Genomic DNA, 14,995 nt, shown 5'->3' on the forward strand with positions numbered 1-14,995 from the left:
AATATTTTTTTCCTCTAATTTAGAAAGTTTGCTTCAGTAAAGTGAGCTTTACAGAGGTTTGACCGATAAAAATTTTATTTGCAAGAAAATATTACATCCCAAAAATGCTTTTAGTGTCCGTAATTCGAAGCAATACAGTAGATAATTTAAACAATCTATATGTAAACCGGTCTGGTGGGACAGTCGTCATCTCGTACGACTTTAACAACATGCCCATACGTAGGTAGGACTGACTATCCTGCTATGGTAACAATAAGTCAAAGAAAGCCAAGCTTACTTCACCAGTGGGTACGGGCAGGCCTTGACCGACAACGGTTGCTGTGCCAAATAAGAAGAAGAAATGTAAACACCATGGTGTATGGGAAAAACCTTATATATTATAAGTGAGAAATTATATTTATACCTTTTGCTTATCATCTATCAATAACAAATAATAAAAGATAATTATTAGAAGTTAATAATAGATATCTATTCAAATCGTTTGGACAAAGTAGACAACCCAAATTAAAGTCTCCTAAGTCACTTTTGGTTTTCTTGAAAAAAAACAATAAAAAATATTTATACTAAAAACTCTCATATAACTTTGCACTATATAACACTTACTCATTTACCCGATTTGTACTAAGTGAAAACCAAAAAAAAATAGTTTATACAGTGAACCCTCTCTTATTTGAGAGGCGATGGGACTGTCGAATAAGAGGGGTTTTCAAATTACAGAGGTGGAAAGTGAATGAAAGGTCCATCCAAAGAAGAAAGAGACAGAACATTTAGTATGCAGCCTTAACTGTTGCCATAGGAAACTGCGAACACGATTGCCAATATGAGCATACATCTTTCAATAACCATGGCAACACCATACACAAATAAGAGGGATACAGATTTTAGAGGTTTTCCAAATTAGATGTACAAAAATGTACTGGAAATCAAGGGACTGTGAAAAATGTTCAAATAAGAGAGGTTTCTCAAATTGGAGAGGTGTCAAATAAGAGAGGGTTCATTGTATATCACTCCGATGTGTGATAAAAAATATCTAACGTTAAATTGTTTTCTTCGTATCAAAGTCATATGTTTTTGAACGAAAGTTTCAAAAGAATCTTGTTCATACAATAACGAAAACAGTTTTTACTCTCATTAGTTGTTCAAGGTTACCGCAACAACAAAAAACACACAGTAGGCAAGGCAAGGTTTCAATGATGTGCATTGCATGTGCTTCGTGTTGAGCTCAAATCAGCTTCATGTTTTCTCCTCCATTTCCGTACCCACACACATGCAAACCATTTAGATGCCGATGTGCATCTGCTCGGTGAATAAATCCCTCACCAGTGAAAAGGCAGCTCGTACAACTCTCCTCCAAGGAATATGCTACCTTTCTCGCACCCTAACTGAGACGATAGACGCAAAAATGTGCCCATTGCAGTATGGAGCTGGGGCGCTCTGTGAGCACTTCCCACGTCAGCTCAATCCTCTAGGAAATATTTCAAGAACGTCGCTATTCATTCGGTGTGCCGCGTCACACTGCACTGGGGCAACGCACCGACACCATCCTACTGTTCACGGCTGTAGGCTCCACCAGGGAAGCAAGCAGGGAGTCCTGCAGGACCAGGCAACACCACACAACATGGGAGCCATCTGTCGAAAGGGAACACCATTCCCATTTGCTCTCCCTCCTGGGAAGCTTCCTCCAGGGACGACCCAGAGATTGTTCGAAAGTGAAATATTGTTTCAAGGATTGGAAAAGAATGCAAGATCGGCGAAAGTGAGCAACGACCGTACAAACTCGCACACTTGCACTCAGCTGACATGGCCCTACCGGGTTTGTTTTTTTTTATCCGCGTTCTACTTGTGAAGCCGCTACTGTTTCAACACCAACGAGTGGAATTAAAGCGGCAAAGAAAGACAAATCCGGAAATCGATTTCGCCCAAAGCCTCCGTCCTTGGCATTTCCATTGTCGGCACAGATGACAGTCAGGAAAAATGGACCTATGATCCGGATGAATGTGAACCGAGTGGAGAACAAAAAAAATGCATCATCCCATCTTTGCTAAATGGAAAACGAACTTCTCACTACCTTCACATAGTCCTTCGGCTTTCCAGTACGAGTGAAAAAGGGATTCATTTACGCAACGACTACACTGGGCCGAGACAAGGTACCGTAAGACTGCCGCAGCAGGAACATCTCCACCTAGAGATGCACATCTCTGCGACGTCAGCTTACGATCGAGTTGACAAATGCTCACGCCCTGCCTCCGAACCAAGTTGGGTTACACGCACCGGCAAGCAACGAGATCATCGGCGCGCGAAGAACTTCATTATGTGACACTAATTAATCCCAAGCCGCCCGTTGCAAGCTATACGGAAGAACATTATCATAATTTTATTGCGTCGTTAACGAATCCTCACGATACGGACGCCTCAGATTCCGTACTTTGCCGTCTTTGTCGTCGTTATCGTCGTCGTGGTCGCCTCATTGCTGAAGGTGAGACGGCTTGGTGCTTGGTTCTTCATTAGCGCGTTTCCCCATTGTAGCGCGATGGAATCTTCGACCAACACCTTTGCCCAGTCGCATTGCTGACTCGCCCTGCTGAAGGTGGTAATTCTGCAAGTGAGCAGAAAGTAATCCATGTCCGAAGATGGCGTGCTAATGCGCTGAGGAGGAGTTTAATGTTTGTACATTAAACACACTAATTATACTTGCGCGTTGCTGCGGTTAGTTCGCCACGACCGATTAATGGTGGAGCGATGGGATTGGGTCCCTGTTTTAAGTGCAGATTCTAAATTTCATGTGTTCTCCAATGTAACAACAATGAGAATAGAGTCATTTTTCAACAAATTGCCAAGCGTTGGATCTTTAATATTAATTATCTGCACTGAATGAATTATCTCTATATTAATTTGAAGTCACTAGGGTTTGATAAGCGATGTAGTTAAACAATTTTTAAAAATTTGGATCAAAAAAAGGTAAATTTGTGACGAATATTTAGTACTTCATTAAAAAAATAAAGCATACATAAGTTTCTAAAACTTATCTTGTCAAACGTATAAGTACTTTAACAAAGATATTGAAACAATCACAGTCCAGCAGCGCAGCTTAGCTATTCTAGCATAGTAAAATGTATTACTACTACAGTAATTATCTACACAATAAAGAAACCACTTTCTAAAAGGACTTTATAAATTACTAGATCACTGCTTTATAATTCATACTTACTATTTTATTCTTTACATATTAAAAGTTATATAAACGTATTTTATCCCTATAATACCTAGTTATCGTTCCCTGTAATACCTTGAACTAACATGCAGTATTGTTGTTTACTATTCTTGCAGTACATACCTACTTTAAACGAGTGATCCACTGCACTAACATAAACATAATAGTAACCAACTGCCTATGGGGATATGTGATCACAAGCCAACAAGTTAACACTTGACATTGGCTTGTATCGATTGACAACACCGAGCACTAAAAATCTGATAGTAACGACAGCAAATATATACTACCGTGGCAGGAACCTGCCACATAGTTTCGACCGTCGTAGTTGATCTTTGAGCTCACGTCAAAAAAGGCCGTCCCGAAAATCAACCAACAGTTTGGTTTCCGGGTTTATCATCATCTATCAGACGAGCTATCGTCAGATGTGTACATCCAATATAGGGGACTTGAAATGCCAAATAAAACATCATAACATCAATCAAAGCTCTAGCGTCAGTATCCAATCTTGTGCAGTGCCTTTCATTTCAAGGGTTCTTGCTCCGGGAAAGCTCCATACGGACGATGTTGTTCACCGAACCGGATTCAGGGCTTTTGGATTGCCTCGAGTTGAGCAGCACGTTTATGGAGTCGATGGATGGCGCTACCAGATACATTTGATTCACCCTTCCGGACCTAATCAGCCAAAACGGGTTAGCTTTACCGGCGATGACGGTAACGCGTATGCTATAGCCACTGTATCCGTTCGGAGTGTTTCCACCTTTCGGTTTCACGAATGTCAGCTACCATTAGATGAAAAATAATCGAAAAGTTTAAGAGCCACCACGGACTGCACTCTCGTTCATTGGAACAGAAATTTTAGATTGATGCTAGCTGAAACATTTTCCTAGTGCAGTCATCTGATATAAGTTACTTCTTTGTTTAATGCCTGCGGAATGGCCTGGATCGAAAAACATACATTTCAATGAATGGAGTCCTTGCAGCACATTTTATTCGAATGTATTGGCTAAAAATTTATGCTCACAAAGGTAGTAATGTTATAACCATTGTTTAAATTTTATTGCTGATAGTTAAACAGTATTTACTATATATCAACAAATAACAACAAAGCACAAAAGGCAGAGTAGGTTTTGAATATTGTGGAGGTTGTTGTATTATTCATGCTTTAACATTTGTTTACTTTTTTAAATTAAATTGTATGTTTATTTGTTTATTAATTAATTAATTAGTTTACTTACTTATTTATTTTTGTTTAATTAATAAATTAATTTATTTTTATTTTTCAATGATTTATTGATTGATTTTTTAATGATTTGTTAATTTATTTGTTTTTTATTATAAATTTTTTTTATTTTTCTATTATTTTTCAAGTATTTATTTATTTATTCATTTATTTATTTTTGGTTACTTGCTAAAAATTTTATTATAGTATGCTACATAGAGTTTATTCATTCACCAGTTAGTTTTTGTTGTTACCACGCCAAAAGTAATATGTAGTAAAAATCGGAGCAAAATGAGCATGTTAAGCTGTTCATTCAATATTCCTTCTAATATGCCACAATTCTTTCTTGGTTATTTGTTGATTACGGGTAAAAAATAAAACTACATGGTGTTCATAGAACACTCCGTGGAATACATTTTTAACCCTTGCAATTTGCCCTTGCCGTGAAATAATGCTTACATAGAGGCTGCCTATTTTGCCCCGCGTGCACATTTTGCTCCGTTTGACCCTCCGCTCCCCTTGCTTCGTTTTTTCAAAAAAATAAAACATACATTGAAAAAACATAACATATATAAAAACATTGGGCCGGTCTGGTGGTACAGTCGTCATCTCGAACGACTTAACAACATGTCCGTCATGGGTTCAAGCCCCAAATAGACCGTGCCCCCATATGTAGGACTGACTATCCTGCTATGGTAACAATAAGTCACTGAAAGTCTAGCTCACTTCACTAGTGGGTACAGGCAGGCCTTGACCGACAGCACTTGTTGTGCCAAAAGAAGAAGAAAAACATACAATATAAATTGTAAACTTTAAAATCTTTAATATACATTTAAAAAAAATATTACAAATCTAGGAAATAGGTATAATCAATGTTGCAAAAAACAATCTTAGTAATTTTGTACCAAAATTGGTTTTAAAATTTCTTTGCGAACTAAATAACACATTAGCATCTTATTGAAAAAAGTCTGAGTTGCGTGTTTCTAATGTCATTTTGAAATCATGTGTGACAACATATCAGTTTATAATTAAATAAAACATACAAACACAAACGTCTTAAGGGACACATAACGAGAGACTAATGTTCCAATAAAATCAATAACAGAGCATCAGGTGCTTGTTTCAAATCGTTTTTACATGGGTCATTGGTTTTGTGTCGTTCCTAACATGCGTGCATGTCGTTAAACTCCAAAGCTTATTTCTCTTTTGCGGCAATATTTCGGGAGAACGCTTTCCAACATTGTGATGAAATTGGTCATTGCACAAACCTTGAACTAACATTGTTCATGCTTCGCACATATTTAACGTATTTTTTACAACTTGCTATACAACATTAGTTTGCATTGTTCGCATATCTGCATGATTTTCGCATTGTTTTATTCATAAAAAATGCCAAAAATATTACATACTATACTGTACGCCATAAAGCAGGGAAAATCAGAAAAATTGATTTTAAATACTACCCATCATTTTGTGTAAAATATAGAACAAGTCTAGATAAATGACAGCTTTGAACACCATGAGCAAGCTTACCTTGAATAAAGACAGGACAAGCAACAGCAGCTCGCCATACTCGCCATCACTTGCTCAGCAAGATAGTCGTTGCCTAATCCTGGCTTTACAATTTTCTTTCCATATCGGGAGCGTAGCCAGGAAACTGTCATGGGAAACTGCTCGAATACCGTGGCAAAACTTTGCGCAACATTCTTTACTCGTAACCTGACCTGACATTAAGCTTCTTTGGAAAGTTTATCACCTCTTGGCATGCTGCAGCGGAGCCAACAAAATATACATAAAACCTCCATCGCCCAGACAGACACGGTCGCGCCGGTAAACGGCACTTAGAGAAAAACAAATGATAAAATAAGCTCGAGAGGTGAAAGTTTTAGCTCCCGGTCTATACAACCATGGCAAAGGCAAGGTGGCAATGATTGGCGTAATAGACCAAATAGGAACCCTTAAATGCTTAATCTTGGTATGGTACTGTTGCTCAACTTAGTTACCGTAGGATGAGTTTTTCCTGCAAGCAACCAACAATTATTAAAAGATAAATTTTGGTAAACATCCAATGTCTAGATTTTGTATACCTAACGTAAAATCGCCTTGAATAAAAAAAACTTTACCATTTTTTGTTGTTGTATGGTTCACAACCGATTTAATGGGCCCCTAGAGCATTTCTAAAGCGGTGGTACGATCGTGCTCATTCTTTTTTAACGTATCTTATGACATTAAGGATCTCGCGACCAGAGCAGCTGTGCGATTTGCGAGAAGAGTGTGCCACATGGTCTATCTCGTGAAAGGGTACTACCGCACCGTGAAAAGCTTTCATCCGTGATGGTGATTGCATTCGACATTCGATGAAAGAAAAACCGGGAGAGATACCATGTGGGAATAAGATCAAATTTCCATCTGCATAGCATTACGTCTACCATTCGGTCAATGGCAAAATCATTCGTTTTTCCTCTATTTGCCAGCAACCGATACCGCATGAGAGCGGCACAGCCTACTGGATTTGGCGCGAGATTCGTAACATCTTTGAACGACTTTGACTTCTCTAAAGGTTCTAGGCAACGCCAGCCGTCGGCAACCAAGACCACCACTACGACGATGATGATGGTGGTGATGACGATGATGCTTGGAAGAAGAGTGCATTTTAAATAATGTATTCTTCATTATCATATGTTTCGAAGCTTTTCCGTCTCGGTTTTGGTGGCGCTTCTAGTTGACTGTGGATGCTTTCGGACCCGTGGTTTGTCAGCTCAGATTGGGGTAGCACAATGCAGGGAGACAGCTATTGTGACGATGAATATTTCATCGTTCAGCCAAACGCCCGCGAACATACACAAATACTTATACAGCGATGTGCTTACGGTTACCATATCCACATAAATCACATATGAACATCTACTTTCTGTGAATACTTCTTTCGCTCCAGCTGTAGTCAAACCGTACCGCGCAGCTGGCAAAATTTCATGGAAATGAATCACGAATGGCGCAATACACGTATGTTTTTTGTTGTACTTGTATCGTTTATCTTTAGCTTTGATGGGTACTCTAGCGGCAAGTCACTTCTGCGTACCATTGATTCATGTTTATGAAGCAGGTCATGAATGCTAACACCCATCTACTTACATCACGCTGTATTTTGAGGTAGGGTTTTGCTCATATTCTACTCTAAACATTCTTCGCCAAATCGATGGAGAGCCGTAAGATGTGCGATTGTACCTATAGAGGTAAGAGGTAGGGACTTGCAAAATGTAGCATAATTAAAACTATCCAAATAATACACAAAATTCAATTTTGAGATTTTAATTGATATGCCATCGGACTAAAACGAGCTTCACAAAAAAAGAAGGAAATAAGAAAAAAGTAAAAAAAAACATTGACAGAATCCGCTGGACCTACATTCTTTTGCCACGTTGATTACTAGTTAACAATAAATTATACACATAGAGGGAGAGAATCTTAGAGCTACTAAGAGTTCCGAAAATTATAAAATCTAAATAAATCAAATATAGTATAATATGCTACTCAAGTATACAAATACAGAACTTTCACACCATAATTTAAAATAAAACTAGACAAAAGCAAATCCCTTTTTCACTTCCCTTTTCATTCTGGTTACATTGATGATGAACTCACATTTTTTGCACACACTTATTCGGTTACTGAGAACCTACTCTAGTGTAAAATTGAACTCTTTCGTAGCCGTAGCCCACTGAATACTGTTGGGTGCCAGTTTAAGACCGACCAGGGTAGCCTTATTGCGATATCCCAAGACTCTCTCTTTCTATCGAGCTCAAAGAAAGGATTGAAAAGTGCCAGTTTTCTATCTTCACTCAGAAAATTGATGGCATCTTACGGTCAGAAGCTAACGAAATCGATCCCCATTGCCGCTGTACGGTATTGAGCTGCAAGGCTAGCCTAGCGCTGACTAGTACGCCCTTCCTTTGATAAAATGTGATTTTCTCCGTGCAAATATTTGCTTCTTCGGAAGAAATTGACATTTTCTATTCACTCATCTCACTACCAGCGATGCATGTGAACTCCTTCCTCCTCGAACGCTGAATGGTGATGGGAACGGATCTAGGACGCAGACAGCTACATCCGGGTTCGTATGCGTTGCGGTAGCCGCACGATCATAAAAATGATGCTTTCTCGATGAAACTGCTGCTTCGCCTTCCCAGTATACAATATCTATGTAAACTTGTCGGTTCGTTTGCTGACCCACTTCCTGCTTTGTGGTTGTGGCCAGATTTTCCATCTTCATAAACTGCATTTTCAAAGTGCGGAAGGGTCTATGAAACCATCCCAAAAAATAAAACCTCGCATGAGATCAAGCTAATCGATGAGTTCAAACCTAGGGAGATATTTTGTATACCATTCTTCCACACATAACTAAAACCTCTTTTCATTTGCAAAAAAGTTAACCCTTTCTGAATATCTTCCTTTTTTGCAACCTTCTTCGTAAACAGTGTTAAAAAAACTCAGTGTCGGATGTTTTGGAACTTACTAGCAAGCGATGTACCGCTGGCAACAAAAGCTCACAGCATGCCCAACAGCACGCTTGTTTGAAGAGCACTCAGACCGTTGGCAGTAAGTGGTTTACCCTATGGTTTGTCTTACAATCCGCAATGAGCGGAAGGTATACAAAAGTTTTTCCAGGCGCTTGTGTTTCGGCTATTTCGTGAATGTTCCAACCGGGCTTCATCAAGACGTCCGGTCGTAATAAACTTTCTGGGCAGTACATGGAACAAAGGTGTTGAATGCACAGCAGCGTCTGAAACGTTCTGTTGACTTTGTGCTCTACAATGTGCCCGGTCGTGAATTAAATACTGTGCGTGTAGGTACATCTCAACGAAAGCTACTGTAAAAACATATTTGCTTGCGTGTAGAAAATGTGGAAAAGTTAAAGTTTGTGTGCTTGGGTTCATAACAGATCGTCGTCCTCTAAAGCATATTTTTTTTTGTCAGAGTGTGTCGGTTCGTTAGAGTTAGAGTGTAGCGTAAATGTAAAAATGAAATTCTGGTGTTAGATTTAGATTAATCTATATCAGGTTAACAAATCAATGTCAGTACATCAAACTGATAGGCAATTGCATTCCCAATAGATTTTCTCTTCTTCTATTTGGCGTAACGTCCTATGCGGACATGCCGGCCTATGCAGACTTTCGAGACTTAATTCATTACCACACAGCCGGATAGTCAATCCTTGTTACGGGGGGACGGTCCATTCTAGGCTTGAACCCATGACGTTCAAGTTATTGAGTCCATCCATTCTAGGCTTGAACCCATGACGTTCAAGTTATTGAGTCGTTGAGTCGTTCAAGTTGACGACTGTACCACGGGACCGCCCCTCCCAATAGATAACGTTTGCATTAAAACAAATGGACAAATATTATCGAAATTCCGAATAGGCGATGGGTTTATCTTCACCCGCACTTTACATTTGTACTTTCAATAATTGCACTTTCAATTATAGTATCTCTTGAGCCAGCACATATAATTTGACACCTCTATCAGTCGAAATTTAACCGTGAGGACAAACAAACTGAGGCGGTTTTCTTTAGAAGCGTTCGCGATTAAAGAACGGTACACCGTACAGTCTAAAACGGACACCGTGCGGCAATTTGTGGACTTTGTATAAACCTGCGGCATCTACAACATGTTGGCACTATTAGACAACAATAATAGCATCTAAAGAAAGCCCCGTTCCGAATGGCTTACGACCTAGACCAACAAGAAGCTTCAAAAGATGCTGAAAATGAAGCCCAAGGGAAAAGTGGCTACTTCGTTGTGATCACTTGGCCGGGAGGTCGATGCAACCGATCGATCAGTAAATTAGTCCTGGAAAACGCGAACAAACATATCAGGAATCAGAAATCGAGTCCACAGGCTTCGCAGCAGCATGAAATGAGACTAAAACTCAATTAAACTATTTCATGCATATTTTGGTTGGATTTCGATATGACACCCTAGTACGCGAACCGGTTGAACATCCCCCAGCTGCATTCCATCGAAATTTTCTGGACCAACATGATGAAAAAGTCTACTCTAACAATTTTGTCGCGAAAACGGAGGAGGAATTGATAAAAATAGAAGGTAGATCTTAAACACCTCTACACGCATGTATTCGTTACACTATGGCGAAAACTCTTGATAACTGACAAAAAGCAGATTGCAAGGTCGTAAAAATATTTTTATAAGTAAGTTGTAATAATTACCTTTCAAATGACGTTCATGTAAATAAATTTACCGCTCTTTTTTCTACAACCAGCCGAAAAAAGACAATATTTTGAATGCAAACGCTATGTATACTATTCAATCAGAAGATGATTTAAAGTAGATTTAAAGGAATATTAAATTGTAAGTCGAGTAGATAATTGCCGTAGCCTCCACAGGACTCCCGGTGCCATGCTGTAAAGGCCAGTAAATCCGATAGAGGAATTGGTTCGTCGGCTTTCCCTCCGATCCACTACTAGGAAAGTCTACGTTAGGCGCGCGATTCTCAATACCTATGCAGTCTCATTCATATTATTATTAGACAATTAAAAAGAAAACAAAAAACATCATTATCATCATCAGATGCCGGAGAAACTATTACGCTAAACACAAACAAACTAACAGAGTCAACCATACAAAAATCTACATATATTGGAATTGAAAGAAATGAACTATTTACAAATGACAACAAATGGAATTTAAACAAATGAGTCGAACATGACCTTCGAAAACCAGCGATTGTACTCTGATTGTCAACTCCAGTGAGAAGCGCATTAAATGTTCTTATGCCTTTGAAGAATAGGGAAATTCTGGCTTGAGCAGACGAATAGTTGGTTCATTCGTAACTTTTTATGTAACAATTATCATTAATCTCCCATTTTAGCCATATCGTGAAAATATAAAAGGCCACTGAAAGTCAAGTCCGTTATAAATAAAGACAAAGGATCGACAATAGTTATTACGCCTAATAAGAAGAAAAAATACTCTATATTTAAGCTAAATACTACTCTTTACATTGAAATTATTAATGTTTACATTGCTGGTTTATCTTTTAGTCAATTATACTAGTAGTGGTGAATCTCTGCCAAATATTGAATGTAAGTTCAAAGCTTTTTTGTGAAAAATGAATGAATCACAGTTATGAATTTAAAAAAATATATATATATCAAAAATGCAGCCAGCTAAATACATAATCTGACACGTTTGTGTCTAAAGTTTACATTGCTTAATGCCCTTTCGCATGCATTTGGCGTTAATCCGTAATTACCTGTAACGGTGTTAACATGTCGTCTTACGCTCGAAAAAGCACTCCCCCAGATGCACCATTACTAGCTAGGTGCATCCAACGTCATGGATACGACGCCGAACAGTGTCCCAACAGTGCCATTTCTTACCATCATGCGGGTCGGGTCTCAAAGGACGCACGAAAGTTGCCCGATTTTCCAACAGTTTCTGAGCTGCCAGCCACGCTGGGACACTCTTTCAAGTTGAACCATTTAGCAACAACGTGAAAAGCTTGCCAGACGATGAGTATGAGCGAGAGAGATAGAAAGAGAGGGTGAGTGAGTGAGAGATCACAAAAAATGGCCGTGTCCGTGTATGGAGATTTATTGTGTCGATAGCAGATCCACAGCGACGGTCCGGAAGCACCAACCTGGGACCTTTCGGGGATGCAGCTGTAGCGCTCTCGTCCGGCATAGCTTAATTACCAGTCACCGTTCTTTGGCCGTTCTTTGGTGAGCTTAATACGGTTGCCATAAATCTTCCGGCATGTCGAATGCGCTTTGAATAAATGTCTCCTTTGAACCGTGAACGAATGTCAAACTACAAACAGCTTTTGCGAGGGCCTGGGAAAAGCGGGATCTATCTTACCCCGCATTGAGCCGTCATCGTATTCTGTGTTTCGTTTATCACTTGGTCAGCCACCGGGAGGTGTGACGCTGTTTCGTGTTTGTGGCGCAGGTTATCTCTCCTTTGCGTGTCGTTTTCTCAGATGCGAAGCAAAGGCCGACGGTACGGCCGACCGTACGATTTACGATCAGCTCGAGTGCACCGGCCCGAGCGATTGTCGCGTTTCCACAAGCCGGGAAGTGCCCGGTGGAAAAACCACTTCACAAATCCGTTGTGACATCACTATCTCTTCGTTCAATCTCAAAACCGCAATAAAATGGAGGCGAATCGAAAACAGCCGGCCGCTGCAAAGCCCCCCTTCCCCTCCCCCCATTCCCATGTACGATTGATGGCATTTGCTTTCCATACAAAGCATGAATTACGGGATTTGCCAGGCGGTGGACGATTGATATTAAACACCAAATAAAACACTTTAATATCAATTTTCTTGATCCCCTTAGGGCTGGAACCGATAAGATTGGCTACTCGTGGTCGTGAGGACGTGCAACAAGCTGTTAATGCTGGGACACGGACTGCTGCGATAGGGGTTTTGTTGCTAAAAGATTAACGAAAGAGCTTAAGGTAAACAGTAAAGTTGTTGTACGACAACATAACAAGCTTCGAATTGCTGAAACATAAAATTTCTCAGAAAACAAATTCTTTGCAATAGTTCTTGAAGTTAAACTCTATCAGTTATCATTTAAATATGTGCTTACATAAAAAATGTATTTACATAGTAGAAAAATCGAAGCTTTCGTTGATGCAGAGCTTAACAAAAACAAAAAGTTAAGTACAAATCTTGAGACGAATGTTATTTTCCACTGTAAAACGTCTTGAATAGATTACCATAGAAAAATATCTCAACCTCTTATTTTGAACACACTTGACGCTAGAGTCTGATCTTCTTTCAAAATTTCTCCCCGCATATATTATACCCCTGACATTAGCTGCAACCTAATCTGGATAAACAAAAGCACCCTACCTGACCATGCAGCCAAGCAGTAACCTTCACCAATGCTCCATCGTTCCAATTTAGTTGTTTCACTCATTCGCAAACCCAGACCCAGACGCAATACCATTTTACCATGGTTTCGCCCCGCTCGTCGATGCCGAAGGTAAGTTATTATAACCGTCCCAGATGAGCCCAGTTTAATATGGACTCAATTTCTGCATTGCAGCTTTTTTCGAGCACAATCAACATCATCATATGCGCTTTCGTAAATAATGCATAGTGACGGCTCTTTGTTTGGGTTAGTGGTTCAGCAGATCGGTAGAAGAGTGACGCTGGACTTCGGTTTTGCTTTTGCAGGATGGGAAGGCTTGTTTGGGTTTATCTTGTGCTGCTGCAGATAGATACAGCTGACTAGCTGCTTCGAAGCCAAACTTATTTGCGAAAGCAATAACACGGTGCAAAGATGATGAGATGCATGAGATTCATAAGTTAGTGGAAAATGCATCGACGGTTCATATTTATAATGCCAACCAATTATGCTGCATTGGGTGAAGTTGTAAACAAACTATCAGGAAAACCCATGTTATTGGGTAATATTGTAAAATGACAAAATACTGACTGGAATTAATGATTTGAAAAATGATAACCAACAATATAAATGTTTACTCGTTTTACCATGTTCGAAATATAAGATCATAAATGCTACCAAGAAGTTAGAAGAAGTAAAAAAATAAAAACATGCAAATGCAAATGCAAATGCAAATGCAAATGCAAATGCAATGCAATGTTTTAATGCAAATCTATTTTTGATTTTAGTGCCGTAAGAACGTGTTTTCATTTTTTTTTGTATTTTTTTTTTCGTTTCATATTTCGTTAATTAGATTCATCCTATTAAACACATCACCAGACATTGTACCATAAGAATAGAGAGAGTATCAATAGTTGTGAGAGAGTTGCTAAGAATAATGCCCGCTAATCACGGCGATGTGACGAGCATTACATTTCCATAACCAAAAGTATGCGACTTCAATAAAAAAACGTGTAATGTTATTAAAAGGGAAAGGACTTCTTCTACAATGAGTAAGAACGAATATGCTCCATTGGCAACATCAGGCGTTGTAGTTCATAAATTGTAAAATAAACCTTTAATTGTGTAGCATTTAATTACAAAGCTTTGCTTAGTCGACTTCATATGTCTTAGTTATTATTTATCGTATACATATTGGAGCACCACAAAAAAATGGCAATGATAAACTATTGCACCTTCATCGTTGTGCTGTTCACTTTACGCTATGAGCAGAAAGAAAGTAAAATGTAAATCTCATTCTTCTCACACATCCCGCTCCCCGTTTGGGGGAGGATCTGTTTTGACCATCTTCCTGGAGTTTACCTTTTGAAAAATTAAATCCTTACATCCTTCACCCGTACGAACGTCGGGGTCGGAAATATTCTACTCCATAAGCATAAACGATGATAGTATCACTTACAGCATCCTGACTCTACGAGCATCCTCGAGACGATTCGGAAAATGCTGCTGCAAACTGCCACTGAGAGCCCTAGACGTGCTAGTGAGAGAAAAAAAGGCACAACCAACAATCTAGAGCCATTTCTTGAGCGTTCCAGGCGGCCTGGATCCTTCTGAAGGGTTCTGCGCACGCAAACCTTCCCCAGCACACGATTCCATTAAAATCATGCTCAAGCAAGCGGTGTCCGTCGT

At 39.4% G+C, this 14,995-nt stretch overlaps 1 long non-coding RNA gene across 1 annotated transcript; it reads left to right on the forward strand.

Moving 5' to 3' along the window:
- The first annotated feature begins 6,889 nt into the window (after positions 1-6,889).
- On the forward strand, positions 6,890-14,442 carry LOC120950056 (uncharacterized). The gene is made up of 3 exons (XR_005751094.2): positions 6,890-12,908; positions 13,274-13,441; positions 13,505-14,442. It is a non-coding gene; the product is annotated as an uncharacterized LOC120950056 (long non-coding RNA).
- The last annotated feature ends 553 nt before the right edge of the window (positions 14,443-14,995 follow it).

The sequence above is a fragment of the Anopheles coluzzii genome, chromosome 2 (assembly GCF_943734685.1).
Source record: "Anopheles coluzzii chromosome 2, AcolN3, whole genome shotgun sequence".
NCBI lineage: Eukaryota > Metazoa > Arthropoda > Insecta > Diptera > Culicidae > Anopheles > Anopheles coluzzii.